The sequence below is a fragment of the Globicephala melas genome, chromosome 9, assembly GCF_963455315.2.
Source record: "Globicephala melas chromosome 9, mGloMel1.2, whole genome shotgun sequence".
NCBI lineage: Eukaryota > Metazoa > Chordata > Mammalia > Artiodactyla > Delphinidae > Globicephala > Globicephala melas.
In genome coordinates this window covers 48,522,283-48,539,603 of record NC_083322.1, presented here as the reverse complement: position 1 = coordinate 48,539,603, position 17,321 = coordinate 48,522,283, and positions in this window count along the sequence as shown.

Below are 17,321 nucleotides of genomic sequence, written 5' to 3'. Positions count from 1 at the left end.
CATGGCCCTGGCTGGAAGGAATCTGAGCACTACACGTTTTTGGAAAACAATTTGACGATATTCATCGTCTTACATTTTTTCATTTTTTCTTAACCACTAATCATACTGCTAGTTATCAACCCTAAGGAAAAAATGTAAACATGGAATTTTTTTTTTTTTTGGCCACCCTATGCGGTTTGCAGGCTCTTAGTTCCCCGACCAGGGATTGCACCCTCACCCTTGGCAGTAAAAGCATGGAGTCCTAACCACTGGACCACCAGGGAATTCCCTACATGGAATAATTTTAAAAACACTGTTCAAATATTATTTATAATAATAAAAATATGAAATAATTTAAACTTCCAACAAAGGAGAATGGCTAAGTAAATTACATTTGACTCAATAAAACATTATACACAATTTTTAAATCATAAAAATTATTTCAAAAGATGATGTAATAACAAACAACATGAGAAATGTTTAAGATGTAGTATTAAATATTATGTAGTATTAAAAGTAAAAAAATGAGTACCAAATTGTACATCTGATTTAAGTATGTAAAAAAGAAATATGTATTCACAAAAAAATTGATTAGAAGGAAATACACCAAAATACTAATAATAGTTATTTGGGAGTAGGACGATAATGAGTATTTTTTCCTTCTCTATATTATTTTGTATTTTCCAAACATTGTACAATAAGTACATATCACTTTAAAAAGAAAAAGAAACTTTGAACAGTAGTTTAAAAGCTACATAAATGCAAGCTGTTCATATTATGTCCTTAAATCACATTACTTCCTTATTGTATATAGGCTCTGGGATTGGTCATTTTCTTAAATAAAAATAAACTAATTAAATAAGGCTATGTTGTATTTTAAGCAGTTTCTTAAACAACCAAGACAAAATTTTAATCAGATTTCTCCGGCCTGTACTCAAAAATAACCTGGATAAGTTTAACCAGTGAATAAGAAGTCACTCTTCTCCTTTTTGTCACTCAGATATGTTGTCAAGCAGTGTGGGGACCTGTCTTCTAGCTCTAAAGGTGAGTCATAAATGCTAATGGTATCTTTAGAGTATTTCAGAATACAAAGCTACCTTTTACTTTCACTTCTGAACCTTATCTTTTCTTAAATAAAGTTGTTCTGTTTGAAAGAACTATCTTTGCCCATGTGTTTGGCAAGTTTAAGTGCTTTTCTAGGTCACCACCAAATGCCAAGGTTACCAAGTTTTTCAAATGTAATGCAGCTTACTAAATGTTTCCATACTGGGGAAAACAGTCTTTTAAAGGAGAAGAAGAGGAAAAAAAGAAAGTGTCCACTTTCTTTGGTCAGAAATGTCATTCCATAAATTCACATTTTGAACGTATGTGACTTTATGTTACCTTAAATATAAAATTCGAAATATTTGCTTCTCATTTTCAGGTACTTTTCATGTACTTTTTAAAGCATATCTCTTACTGAAGGTTGAAACTCCCATTTGCTTTCAAGTAATATCTATACTGATTTAATTTATTTAGAGAATAGTTTTTACCGAAGAAAAAAGAAATCTAAGCCTTAAATTTATTCCAAACCTAAATCTTCCTTTCAGAGCACTTGAATAAGAAAACTACTTTATTTGACGATGCCTTTGCTCCTTCACAAGTTAATTTTATTAACTTACTTTTTCATTGAATTTGTCCACTCACATCTAACTGACCCAAATGCCTTATCAAGTGCCCAAATCAGGTCAAGGATAAGAGCTGCTAGTGATGCTATTTTAAGAGGAAACAAAACGCACTGAAGCTAAACCAGCTCCTGTTCTGTCAAAATGCACCATTTCTTTGGCACACACATGTTACGGTTCACCAAGAGGAGAAATGGTGAAAAGCTGACAAAGTAGCTCATTCCTAGAGAATAGTTTGGCGATTTTGTCTATGGATATGCACTGAAACCTTTTTAAACAAAAATACGGTTAATATATGAAATTGTATATTTTGAGTCACAACTAGGGGATTTAGAAATTATTTGCTAGCTACAGTCATCTATCTCTTTCAAGGACAACAAGTATGTCTCTTTTACCTCTTATATCCAGTATCTAGCACACCACCTGCACATAGTAGGCACTCAATAAATATCTGTTAAACTAGTGACACAATAACATAATTAACTTACTGAAGAGCAACTGCCAAGTTGTACCATACTGCAATAGGCACTATGGCTAATTAGCTCAGTCTATACCTGTAAAGAGCTGAGGTCAAGGGCTCAATCCCCAAAAAGGTCTTTTGGCCTTGTTCTAGTCAGTTTCATAACTTGTTACAACAAGCCATCTCTCCCATGGATGCAAGAAGAATCAAACAAGCAGAGAGAGAGAGAGAAATAGTTTAATACAATTCATCACCATTCTAAAACAGATAATTTATGTGAAGTATTTATTTAGAAATTAAACTGATAATAAATGAGCTTGTGTCATTTTGATATGGAAAGTTCCAGTATTTCAGTATGTGAGATTTTGTTATAAGAGTAAAATAGTAACATCAACTACTGATCCTTAAACTAATACAAACTAATATTTGACCCCTGTCTCATTTTATTGTAACTGACATAGTTTGTCACACAGTTCCACTTCTGAGGACAATAATCTTGTGATTGCTATGAAAGATCATTTAATTCAAAACATTTGGCGAATTAAAGGACTCCTATTTTTTGGATGAAGGAATTTCAACAATATGCTTTGCAAAATAAATAAGTAATATGAACATATACAAGACATATACCTTTCCCAAGGACCACCAAATAAACTTCTATCATAAAGGGAGCCTGTTTCAGAAGTCTGAATACAGAAGAGTTTTAATTTGTATTAAGATCTCACTACTTTAATATCACAATAAAGTCAACTAGCTTCTGTCTGTACATTTTCTCACTGTGAAAGTGGAGACAATGCTACTTACTGCTTCACAGGGGGTGCTGTGCAAATTAACTGTTTAATGTTCTTAAAGCACTAAGTGCTAAATTTTATCATTAGTGTGCATTGTATATCTCTTTGCAATTATCTGCCACCTTAAAATTCTATGGCTTGTAAGGGTGCCTCACCCCTGGAATACTTAGAAAGGTTAAGGAAAGTTCAAGAAGGAATAAAAATGCACTTGGGCTAAGTTAGGGTACAAGAAAGAGAAATTTGGAATTTGGCACGTTTTATTACATGCTTCAAGTTACATGCTTCTTAGACTAAAAACCACTGAACCATTTTAAATGGGTAAATTGAATGGCATGTAATGATATCTCAATAAAGCTGTTATAAAAAATAATAATAAATCCAACTTCATCATCACACCAAAAAAAGTTATATACTCCTTGAAAGTGTGGATCATTATTCTAGAAGAAAAACTTCTATCCACATACACTTTGAGATCAAAATATGCTATACAGTTTTAAGAAATCAATTTATAATAGAACTAAGCAGTTTAATTATGCAGTGAGATAGTTATCATTTATTTTTAAAATTTAATTATTAATTATAATAGTTACATATGTAATCTGACTGACTGAAAGAAGATTGAGTCTATCTTGACATAAATAAGGCCAGATCCAATAATGCCTATCTTTGCTTTTGCTTTTTGTCTTTTAAGAGAAATTTTTAAATGCACAGAATGAAATTTCAGCTGAATTAATAATAACAAGAGTAGTAGTAGCAGTAGTAAAAACCTTATATTTGTATAGTGATTTATAATTGTACTGAGTAGCAAGAAATATGAAGGGGCTGACACTTCACCCAATTTGCACACTAACAATTTAGCCTGCCACAGCTCATGGTTGCTAGCAGAAGACACAAAACTCTTGGATCAGAGACAAAAGTCAGTTTATTACCACAGAATAGCAGTAGTCAGAGCATCCTTTTCTTGTGCCGGTTCTCCAAGCCCCAATTCCCACAGGGGGACACAACAAGGGTTAGGAGACACCTGTACACACCGTGGATTGTGTTAAAAGAAAGGAACCTTGAGCTTAGAAAACCCCAATCCTTTCCTTCTACTTCAGAGAGAGAGACTCTCTCTTCCAAGGCTGTTGCCGTAGCACCATTCTTGAAAAAACAGTCCTAAACAAAAGGCTGGCGATGGCTATACTCACAAGACACACAGAAATGTTAGAGAATCAAGGAGAATTATATGCTAACTCTAGGGTGACCATGTATCTTGGTTTGCTTGGGACAGCCCTAGCTAATACCTGCTGTCCAAGCTGAATACCTGTTGTCCCTAGCTAATACCTGTTGTCCCTAGCTAATACCTGTTGTCCACCCTCTTTCACTCTCCCAGTTTAGACAAGAAATTATATGATCACCACAACTTAAAATTCTTAAGAAATTCCTCTGCCTGGTCAGATCACTGATGATCTCACAGTTAAGGTTTAGGTCAACCAAACAAGAATGGAGGCCAACACCATATTAAAAAAATTAACTCAAATCTTGAACATAAGACCTGAAACCTTAAAACTCCTGGAAGAAAACATAGGCAGTAAGCCCTTGACACTGGTCTTGGCGATGCTGTTTTCGGATTTGACACCAAAAGCAAAGGCAGCAAAAGCAAAAATATACAAGTGGGACTACATCAAATGAAAAAGCTTGTGCACAGCAAAGGAAACCATCAACAAAATGAAAAGGCAAGCTACTGAATGGGAGAAAATATTTGCAAATCATATATGTGATAAGGGGTTAATATCTAAAATATATAAAGAACTCATACAACTCAACAGCAAAAAGACAAACAACCCAATTTAAAAATGGGCAGAGGATCTGAACAGACATTTTGCCAAAGGAGACATGCAGATGGCCAGCAGGTACATGAAAATGTGCCCAGCATCCCTAATCATCAAGGAAATGCAAATCAAAACCCCAATGAGATATGACCCTACAACTGTTAGAATGGCTATCATCAAAAAGATAAGTAAGTGTTGGCAAGGATGTGGAGAAAAGGAAACCCTGGTGAACTGTTGGTGGAAATGTAAATTGGTGCAGCCACCATAGAAAATGGTATGAAGATTCCTCAAAAATGAAAAAAAAGGGCTTCCCTGGTGGCACAGTGGTTGAGAGTCCGCCTGCCGATGCCGGGGACGCGGGTTCGTGCCCCAGTCCAGGAGGATCCCACATGCCGCGGAGCGGCTGGGCCCCTGAGCCATGGCCGCTGAGCCTGCGCGTCCGGAGCCTGAGCTCCTCGGCGGGAGAGGCCACAGCTGTGAGAGGCCCGCGTACCGCAAAAAAAAAAAAAAAAAAACTACCATATGATCCAGCAATTCCACTTCTGAGCATTTATCTGAAGGAAACGAAAACACTAACTTAAGATATATGCACCCCATGTTCAATACAACATTATTTACAATAGCCAAGACATAGAAGCAACCTAAGTGTCCATCAATAGATGAATGGATAAAGATGTTGTGGTATATATATGCAATGGAATGTTATTCAGCCTTAAGAAAGAAGGAAATCTTGCTATTCCTGACAACATGGATAGACCCTGAAGGCACTATGCTAAATAAAATAAGTCAGACAGATAAAGGCAAATACCCTCTGATCTCACTTACATGTGGAATCTTTTAAAACAAAAACACGGCGCGCCCCACCGCGCGTCGGGACCGGGGTCCGGTGCGGAGAGCCCTTCGTCCTGGGACACGGCCCAGAAAGGCGGCCACTCCCTCGCCCGTCACGCACTGCACGTTCGTGGGGAACTTGGTGCTAAACCATTCGTAGACGACCTGCTTCTGGGTCGGGGTTTCGTAAGTAGCAGAGCAGCTCCCTCGCTGCGATCTATTGAAAGTCAGCCCTCGACACAAGGGTTTGTAAAAAAGAAAAACAAACAAACAAAAACCCTCGTAGATACAGAGAACAGACCGGTGGTTACCAGAGGTGGGGGGAGGGGTAGGAGAAATGGATGAAGGCGGTCAAAAGGTACAAAATTCCAGTTACAAAATGAGTCCTGGGGATGTAATGTACAGTATGGTGATGATAATAATACTATATTTTATATTTGAAAGTTGCTAAGAGTAATTCTTAGCAGTTTTCATAAGAAAAAAAATTGTAACTATGTGTGGGATGAACGTTACTAGACTTATTGCAGTGATCATTTCACAATATATACCAAACCATTATGTTGTACACCTGAAACTAATATAATGTTATATGTCAATTATATCTCAATTTTTAAAAAAAGAATGGAGGCCGAAAAGGGGAAAGTCAAATCATGCATATCATTTTAATAATCACTAAATGAAAGGGACTTCAAGTACTTATCTAGAAAGAAAGATTATTTCAGGAAAAATTAAAAGCTGGTTTGAACATTAAGACAAGCCACTAAAAGTGGCAACTGAAGCTTTCACATAGCTGGTATAACATTATATTATTTTGCCTGAATCCTTGTGCATCTTCACTGAAAAATCTCAGGTGATTTTTACCCCCAAGTATCCCTGAAACTAAGAACTAATTTTCTGACCTTCCATTTTAAGTTGTAAAGAATATTAAAAACACCCAGTGTATTTCAGCCCCATCCTTTCAATCCACTCCTGCCAGGTTTCCCTTCCTCTCTCACCCTTCCAGACAGCACAAGCTGTCTGACATCAACTGCGTTCCACTCTCATCCTCATCCCTTTCCCCTACCTTCTCACCCTTGGGCTCAACTCTGACCCTGTCTCTACCATCAATCCTGACCTTAGACAATAATGATTTAATGAGTTTTAACTCAGTACTATGGAACCAAGCTCAATTTACCCCTTCTGACTGGCCCAACTAGCAAAGTTAGTCAAGGGCACTTTGGTCTTATTCCATAGGTCAGTGTCCATCCAGAGCTCTATTTATGGTGAGTGAATCCTTGATGGTCTCATTCCCTGAATTTGAGTTGGTACTTCAGTCCCTGGGAATTGTGATCCAGCCAGGCTCTTGTCAGGCCCCTGTCAGGGAAGAGAACGCTTAGTCCTGAGGAAAGTGTTTTACAATAACCAACCTGACCATGCAGATTTTCAGACACCACAAGCTGCTGGAATCTCTGTGCTTCACATGCTCGTTGAGGAACACCATGATCCCCACCCAGGACTTTCAAGACACATGTAATTTTACTGGTATGTCTTCCACCTCATATACCATGGAGTGCCCATCTGCCTGGCCTTCTTCTCTAGACCCACCCAGAGTCTCCCAATAATGACCATTTCAAAAACCTCAGTTCAGTTAGTCTTGTTCCTTCCCACCTTGCCATTTCTGCCCCAGGTGGCCTGTTTGTGCCTGACTATTCTAAAACATCCTTGAGAATTTCTGCATTGCTATTATCCTTTTACAATTATATCTAAAGAATTGATTACATGATTCCAGCAGGTTTTCAGTATGAAGTCAAGAAGATTTAACAAAATAGTCTGTGTTGCAATATAGTCTCAGTATGTGACAGATTATTAGAATGCCTGGACTTTATGAGTTTATGAATTTTCAATTCATATGGGTCCTTAGGGAATTACTTAAATCTCAATGTAAAATAAAATTATAAAAATCTGTAGTAAAAATTATATGTATATTATGATTGTAATTATGTAGAAAAAATTATGGTGTGAGCAAAGACAGTCTACAAACAGCAATGTACTTTATACACAAGAGAATAGTTCAGTCAAAATAATGTGATTATGGAATTGTTTTCTTTAAAAAAAAAATCCATTTCACATTTTGATAAGGAAAAGGAAATTGTAATATTTATTTACCATGAGATAATACTTCGCAAGTATGCTGAGATAACTCAATGAAAAATACTGTAGTTATCAATACTTTTTTTTTTTAAAGGGTACTTTATTTTTATTTATTTATTTTTGGCTGTGTTGGGTCTTCGTTGCTGCGTGGGCTTTCTTTAGTTGTGGCAAATGGGGGACACTCCTCGCTGCAGTGCGTGGGCCTCTCATTGCGGTGGTCTCTCCCTTTGCGGAGCACAGACTCCAGGTGCGCGGGCCTCAGTAGCTGTGGCTTGCAGGCCCCAGAGAGCAGGCTCAGCAGTTGTGGCGCACGGGCTAGTAGCTCCACGGCACGTGGGATCGTCCCAGACCAGGGCTCGAACCCGTGTCCCCAGCATTGGCAGGCGGACTCTCAACCACTGCGCCACCAGGGAAGCCCTTTTTTTTTCAATATTATACTTGTTTTTTAAATTTTATTTATTTATTTATTTATTTATTGGCTGCATTGGGTCTTTGTTGCTGTGTGCGGGCTTTCTCTAGTTGCCGCAAGTGGGGCTACTCTTCATTGCAGTGCATGGGCTTCTCATTGCGGTGGCTTCTCTTGTTGCGGAGCACAGGCTCTAGGCACGCAGGCTTCAGTAGTTGTGGCACACAGGCTCAGTAGTTGTGGCGCATGGGCTTAGTTGCTCTGCGGCATGTGGGATCTTCCCAGACCAGGGCTTGAACCCATGTCCCCTGCGTTGGCAGGCAGATTCTTAACCACTACACCACCAGGGAAGTCCCAATGCTTCCTTCTTAATGAGCTTTTCCTTAATCAAATCTTGGTTTAGCTGTGTATTGATATAGAACATGCTCTCTTTCATATGCACATGTGTGTTTTCCACAGACTCCGAAAGGTTAACAACTGTTATATACCATTATATACTAACAGTTTGGTCTAATAGATAAGGACTGAATAAGCAATCTTAGCATCTTCCTCTTAACTCTATGACCCTGGCAAGCCAGGAACATCTATCACCTGAGTTTCTCTTTCAAAATGAATAATAATAATTATTGAATTAGGAAAGTGCCTATAAAGTTTATTAAGAGCCTTTAGTGAAAATGAAAATGAATGTAAACTAGTATATTATAAAGACCCAGTTCAGCTAGTCTACTTTTCCAATACATGAAATTTTAATTTGATAGAAATGTGTTCTTGGAGTATAACTAAGATTATTGGCCATGGAATGTAAATTAGACTATTAGTATATTAAAACACTTCAATAAATATCAGAATAATATTTTGACATAAATTTTCAATGAGAAACATAGTATGACATGTAAAGACATATAATTCTTTGCATTGTCCAAAGATAGGATTTACAATTGTAAAGAAAAGAATTAACTGGTAAAGATGACTCTGTTAATTAGCAAATGGTTATCTCTAATTAAAAATTTTAAAGTTCCTTTCAAATGTATAGTAGTAATTCCACAGATTCACATATCATTGTAATGATACCCTTACAAAAATCCTGCTTTTTCACAAGTAATTGAAGAAATATTGCAGCAAAGATTAATCACCATCCCGCTGTCTAAAAGTGTACCTTCAAGCTGTTAAATGAGCGAACAGAGATCTATTATGACTTTTACAAGAATGTTACTCTCCATGGGGATTACTGCTATTAACAGCAGGAAATGCATCATTTAAAGACATTAAAATTAAATGGAAATGTTTTCACCCATTCAAATAAAAGTCCTTGTTCTTTACTTCACAATAAAACTTGCTTTCACTAGCTTCTTTATTGTAGGAGTTTATGCAAAATTTTCCTGGTCGTGCCATTTCAGATGGCTTTCATACCTTTTAATCTCTATAATTCCATTTTCTTTTCTATAGAAACAGTGGTAGAGGTATAATTTAACAATATTTACAATCTGATACATGAGGACTTGGTTCCAACTATAAACATTACTTATAATATAGCACTATTAGCTACTTATTTCAAATTTAGACAAATTATTTATACTCAAGAATCTTAGATCCTAAATTTGTTAGCTCTCTTCCCTTATGTGCTAGATTCTATGTAGGGATTTAATTTAAAAAAAAACATAAAATATATGTGTGAATATAAGAAGAACAAGTGGAGAAGAAGAGAACAATCTCTATATTTTAAAATATTAAAATATGATGACACGCCATCCCCAAAAATCAAATTGGAAAATATTGAACTTTATTTTCATTCTCAATACTAGCCAGAGTGCAATGAAATGGACATTTATGCTCACTTCATATGGGAAAAAATACTGGTCCTTTCTGGAAAGCAATTTGGTCATATGAATCAAGCCATTTCCAAACACGCACACACTTCTTGTTGTGGAGCACGGCTCGTGGCACGCGGTCTCAGTAGTTGTGGCGCACAGGCTCAGTAGTTGTGGCACACGGGCTTAGTTGCTCCGTGGCATGTGGGATCTTCCCGGGCCAGGGCTCGAACCCGTGTTCCCTGCATTGGCAGGCGGATTCTTAACCACTGCACCACCAGGGAAGCCCCTCAACATCTTTTTGATGTTATTTTCTTGTCACTCTGTTTCCCTTTGAAAAAGTGTCAATAAATGTACTATTCCATTTATTAAATTCATTGTTGGTTTTAAATCATTGTATTAGATTTTTCTGTAATTTACTCCCTCTTTTGCCCAAATTAGCTTGTGTTTCCTAAAGTCACCAAGAAACAGAATATGAAAACCACATGCCATCCTGCTGTAGATTATTGAGATTTGAAGGTTGATAATTATGAAGATTATTGATTATGCTGTATTATATTCAATCAAGTAGTTGGCATCTTTCTAGGAAGATCTTTATTCCATTGTCTTAAAAATAGAAATAATCCTAACTTATTTAAATTTATACATTAAATATACATAAAGTATATATTAAAACTTAATATAGTATTTCCTTTCAACAGATAATGTTTGAAAGTTAAAATTTTTAAATCTTAAAGTCAACAGTCCTTACAGAAGGGTTAGTTTCTAATTCTATAATGAGATCTGATATGGAAAGGACTTAAAATGCAGAAATTCACTTTACAGAGGAAAGAATTCATCTATTCCATAAAGTAAACTTCAGCTAAATAGCTCACGTAAGAAACAGGATAAAAAAAATATTAAACAAAATATGCTCAGTAAATGTATCATCATGTGGTAACTATTACTGTTTACTACCCTGTAACATAATACTCAACTATTCTTTTCAGTTGCTTACATTTTTGATCACACACATCAACCCTGACCAAATGATCATGGAGGGCCATGCAAATCATGTAAATGAAATTCAAATTTTATCTTAAGAGCAATGCAGTGCCATTGAACGGTTGGTTCTTAAGCAAGCAGGATATTATCAGGTTGGTGTTTTAGAAATTTCACTCCACTGGATGATGAATGGAATGGAAGAGATCGGACCTAAGGGCAGGGAGTTCTAGATAAGAACTACTGACCTGGAATTGGCTATTGACACTGAACATGAGGAAAAACAAACAGATTCAAGAGAGACTTAAGGAGATAAAACAGACAGAACTTAATCATTGCTGTTTATTATATCTTGTCCCCTTTTATTTATACTTTTCGTGCATTTTACACAAAAAGTATAAATGTGGGGAGGTGTTAAAAGTTTATGAATTAAAGTTATTTCACATTAAAGAGTGATGAAAGCACTATCTTGCTGCCTATCCATCCCAAAATCTTGGAAGAGTTACAGAAGCAAAGCTATAACAGATTCACAGAATATTGATCAGATATAGCATCAGAATATTTGACATGTAATTTCTTTTGTCCTTTTTACAATAAGTAATACATAACCTGTACATAATACATAAGTAATGTATGACATAAGTTGACAAACAGCAATACCACTTGTTTGTCTGCATACCCGAAGGACTATGGCAGCAGCCTCCCTATGGCTCTTATGTAAAAGATAATGGTTTGTAATGGTCTGTCGGGCCTTTATTTTCTTTCCTGCCCATGTCTGCATGTCCAAATCCAAAATATACTCCCCAGCTCGTTTCAACTACCATCTCTCTACCGTGCAGCTGTCTCAGATCTCAGAATCTGTAAGTAACAAATCTTTCCCCCTACAAATTTCCCATATTCCCTTTATGACACTTCATGTTTTACTTTGTGTAAAGGTCTTATCTCCAGTAGACTATAAGCTACTTGTAACCAGGGTCCTTGTCATTTCATCTTTTATTTACCCACAGTACTTAGCATAGTGCCTGGCATGTAATAGCAACCCCATAAATATTTGTCAAATGAATAAATCAATAGCTATTTCCAGCTGCTCTTTCCACCTCTGCCTTGTTTCACCTAGATCAATAGCAATGGAAATGCTGCCAGAAATCAAAGCCTCATGGGACCTTCTGAATTATAGGTTCAGAGAACAAGGTTCACTGGCAACTTTGTAAAAACTATCCCAGATATTTTACTTAAAGAGATACTGCTAAACCACATGTCTAAACTTTGATTTATAATCTCTCTGACAATAATCCCAATCTAATATTGTAGCATAAAAATTTTAACCACAGGTTTCTTTGGGAACTTGGTCATCCCCACATACCAACTATACATAAGAAAATGGCTCAAGCTAACCAGATTGGGGTGCCTGTACTGAAACCCAAGACAGTATTAATAACATTAAAATAAACTTTGAGTTTCACACTCATTTTATAAGTAGTTTTCTGAGGAAATCAATTTCTAGAAAAGAAAACAATCATGTTGAAACCTCAAAAACAGAAAACTTTAATTCCCTAATAAAAAGACAACTGCTAAAGATAATCAGATCCACAAACCTGGCAGCCGTGGTATCTTTCAAATGTCTAAACTGCTTCAACAGGAAGCCAGCCAAAGTCCTGTCCATGTAGGCCTAGAATACATCTATTTTTAAAATTCCTTTCTTATTGTTTGGAATGCTTCAATCTTTCAGCACTGGGTCAGAGGTGTATTTGGCTTCTGTGGTTTCAGGAGAAAGGAGTTTAATTAAGCTCCTTAAGCCCCAGAATATTTGGATTTATGGCTGAATCATTCCTATTTGTATTAAATAACAATAACAAAACAAGGCTATTTAAAAAGGGCATTTAATATTGAGGTAAGTAGGGCTAAAATGGCATGATATCCAGGATTTCCTTTAAAATATTTCAGCAAAGGGGGAAAAGGAGATAATAGATGAAAAAAATGACAAAATCTAGATAGGGATTTAATATGGGTAATGAGTACACAGGGGTTCATTGTACCACCTCTCTACATTTGTATATGTTTGAATTTTTTAAGTGTTACATTACTGTGAAAAAAATTTTTTAATTAAAAACAGAAATCCAGACAAATAGTGCCCAGAGTCCTGAATCATCCTTGAGAACTGCAGGGTGTATTCCATCATGGGCCATATCAGTTTGACTCTAGACTCATGTCCTTAAAGCTGACTCTCAGCATTTTTTTTTTTTTTTTTTTTTTTGGCTGTGTTGGGTCTTCATTGCTGTGCGCGGGCTTTCTCTAGTTGCGATGAGCGGGGGCTACTCTTCATTGCGGTGGCTTCTCTTGTTGCAGAGCACGGGTTCTAGAGCACAGGCTCAGTAGTTGTGGCACGTGGGCTTAGTTGCTCTGCGGCATGTAGGATCTTTCCAGACCAGGGCTCGAACCCGTGTTCCCTGCATTGGCAGGCGGATTCTTAACCACTGCACCACCAGGGAAGCCCTGACTCTCAGTTTTGATATCATTTGTTTCATGGAGAAAAGAAAAAAGAAAAAAAGTGCCTTCAGAGAGCCAACTGGATGTGGCCCAGAACACTGAAACACAGCCAGAAATTTCATGATGGTTCTTGACCTCATATGTCGTAATTTTCTGGGGACACAGTATCTTCTTGGTAGAAGGAGCTTGTTTTCTGCCTGTGGTGGACATGTATCACTTTTGCTGCCTATATCTACTCTGCTTCCTATGATAACAATTTCTAAATTTCCATTTGGGGATCCACTCCAGCCCCATTCTCAATCCATGAAAAAACTGATTCTATCTCTGGATTTGGGGGTGGAGCTTAAGACCAAGATTAAATCAATCAGAGCATCCCATCTCCTCAGTCACTGACAGGTTCCTAGATGGGCACATCATCTAAATCAGGCCAATCAAGGCTGAGGAGGTTCAGGTCTTAGACTTCTGCTTGGCTATGGGGAAAGTGAACTCTTTCACACTGGGATGGATATTGAGTTAATGTGTTCTTGTAGTTGCTTGAAGGCATCATGCATAGCCTGACAAAGAACTGAATACAGCAGAAGGCAGCCATATAACCACTGCAGGTGAAAGGAAGACAGGTTCTAATGACATCAAGTGAGCCCCGACCAGCTGCCTTTGAAGACTGTCCCTGGCATTTCAGCCTTGTGAGTCAATAAATTACATGAAGAGCTCTAACTGATATGTAGCTTAATTGCTCCCTTTTGTAATTAAGCCACACTGCATAGTTAGATGGCTTGACATCATAGCACTTTACAAGGTCTGCACTCCAAAGGAAGATGAATAAACTTAAAGCATAATTCTTACTTATCAAAATACATGAATGACTTCTGAAAATGTGACTTCATGGCCATTAAATTCTGTGATTAATTCAACCAATATTGCATGCCTACTCTGTGACTGTGCTAGCTGCCAATTCCAGCAAGGTCACGGCAGCTCAGCAATGGGAAGGAAATGCAGTCTCTAAATCTTTCCACTTGCTCAATTGACGTATCTAGCTCTGTTTGAGACTTTTATCACAAAAAATTTCAAGAGTATTTCAGCAACTTAACTGTTACTGACCCAAGACCCTACTAGATGATTGAGGGTCTCTGTGACATCCAGGCTGAGGCTAGAAGAATAGGAGTGGGCATTGGCATAAGGTTTCCTCTGCCTCATGAGCCTAGAACAAGGAAGATCTCAAAGATAGTTTCCAGAAAGAAAGCTGAGGCCAAGCAACAAGATCCCACCAAAGCAATAAATTGAGGGGGATGGGCAAAGAGTGAGACAAAAACAAGTGGGAGCCAATGGAGAAATCAGGAGCAACTGGTTGGAACAGAAGGTGAAAGATGGAGAATCTTGGAGACCCAGGTTATCACACCTGGGAAAGGGCTGTGAAGGTGCCAAGCTACTTCAGACCAACAGTAGAAAAATATTGTAGAATCATCATTATTTTAACTGTGATAGTGAAAGAAAAATTTACTTGTCTAAACGAAAATCAAATAGCATCAGGAAGAGGAAGAGACCCCATGGGTTTCCCATCCTGTTACACGTTTTCGCTTCTTTAGACTGTGAGATGGAAGTGGTGGATTAGCAATCAACATCCACTCCAGCTCTCCTCCAGTGTGCCTTCCAGCTGTGCAGAGACTAGAAAACTAATCAACATGTTTCCCCACATTCCCTTGTAGCAAGAGTTCTGGAATCAGGACCCACCAAACTGATGCAATTACATGAGATCCAGAAGGTGAAAGCAGTCACTCTGCTCTTGTTTTGCTTGCTGCTGACAAGGAGGATTTGGGGCGGGGGGGAAACATGTTGGGTTTTTCTGCAGCTTAATTCTAGTGTCCAGTCACGAGGTTTGTGAGGCTATTGAGGGGAGCTTCGGAATTCCACAGTTCCCTGGTAGCCTCCTGATTCCTGATCAAGCCGCAGCTAAAATTTCAGGCCAGTTCACCACTTCTGGGAATCACTCCTGCAGGCCCAGCAATGTGTTCACAACTCCAAATTTATAGGAACAAAATTCCCTATATTTAAATCTCTCCTTAAAAGAGCGAAATGGTTTCTGCTTCCTGAAATTGAACCCTGAAATATTATATTTCCTAAAGCATTATAGATTTGTGATGATAAACAAGTCAAGCCAAAGATGAATCCTGGGGCTTCCCTGGTGGCACAGTGGATAAGAATCTGCCTGCCAATGCAGGGGACAAGGGTTCGATCCCTGGTCCGGAAGATCCCACATGCCACGGAGCAACTAAGCCCGTGCAGCACAACTACTGAGCCTGCGATCTAGAGCCCACGAGCCACAACTACTGAAGCCTCCATGCCTAGAGCCCATGCTCCTCAACAAGAGAAGCCACCGCAATGAGAAGCCCCCACACCGCAACCAAGAGTAGCCCCCTCTCGCTGCAACTAGAGAAAGCCCGCACGCAGCAACGGAGACCCAACACAGCCATAAATTAATTAATTAATTAAAATTTTAAAAAAATTTAAAAAAGATGAATTCCATTTATAGGGAGGGGTCATTTAGGCACAAATGATAGTACATATAAAAGAAAAAGCATTGGGGTGTATGCAAATGAGCAAAGCAGCAGAACATACTATATATATCTCTGCAGCAGCTGATTGTGTCTTACTATCTATGTCCTCAGGTAGAAGGGTCTCCCTGAGGCAAACTTCCATAATGCCAAGCCATCCATTTAGAAGTGTTAGCCAAGTTAATGAGGTTACTGGTACTCAGGTGTCATTTCCCCGTTGTAGGCACTTAGACCCAATGTGGAACATTAATAAATTGAATAGGTCACCAAATGCAGTGGTCTTGTCAAGATGGGGCTGTTTGTAAAAGGTTATGAATCAGATTAAAATTGTCATTTGTCACAGAGCTAGGGAGGCAATACTCTTCCCTTAGCCACAGATCCCTCCACACTTTTCAGAAAACTATTATATAAACCCAGATTACAATATTATTAGAAAGCATTGCCAACTGGAATATGCAGATCACTACCTGTTTCTCTCATTAAGAGCACAGCAAGGAATAATAACCATGAAATGTCATCCTGGGAAAAGCATAAGCTTGAAAGGAAGTACGGCAGTTGAATTTGGAATCCTATAATGGCCCTGGAGGGAAGGTGATTCAGCTAAAATTTGGTATCTGTGAAGATCTGACTCAAAACCTCTACCATTTTTCAGCACTGCAAGTAGGAGACAGAGGGCTTTTTTCCTTTTTCCAGTGGAGTCAGTGTGGGAGCTCCAGCTCTGTCCTGTGTTTAGCACTGCCTCAGGGTCACAGACCCCCAAAAGACCTGGGAATCCAGTTCCTATGGTGCTGCCAGTAGAGCTTCCAAAGTGACTCAGGCTAATTCCAAAAGCAGGATCAGCTTGTGAGCTGCAGTGACTTTTGAAAAACTAAAAATGAGAGAGAATTCACAGAAACAGAGGATTTTTATGATTACTTACTGTTTGTGAATAATTTTTAAGCACATTTTACACTTGGAGGAGATTGTACAGATATCATCATATTTGTATTTTCACCAGTTGATTGTAAACATTTTTGTCATTATGCATATGCTAAAAGTACAAATAATTTATCTTTTTTTTAAAGGTGCATGTATCTACTTTTCATGCATGAGAATCCTAGGGAAAAAGTGTTACAAGAGAAAACAACCGAAAACTCTCCACTTTAGTCACTGAAAGCTAAGGTGGTAACCTGAGTTCCTATTGCTTAGCCCCTCCAAATGTCTATCCCCTTATTAACGACTCTCCTTTATTAAAATAATTGTTTCACACAGCATTTCTACAACAAGGGAGCATGACAATCAAGCCTAAATCCATATTCTGCAGCTTGGTATGTGCGCTTCCCCTAAACTATCATTATTAACCAAGTTATAAAGATTTAAGTAAGAAATTTAAAATGTAAGCAAGTTTTAGAGATAAACAGCTACCAAAAACAAAACAAAGGGTA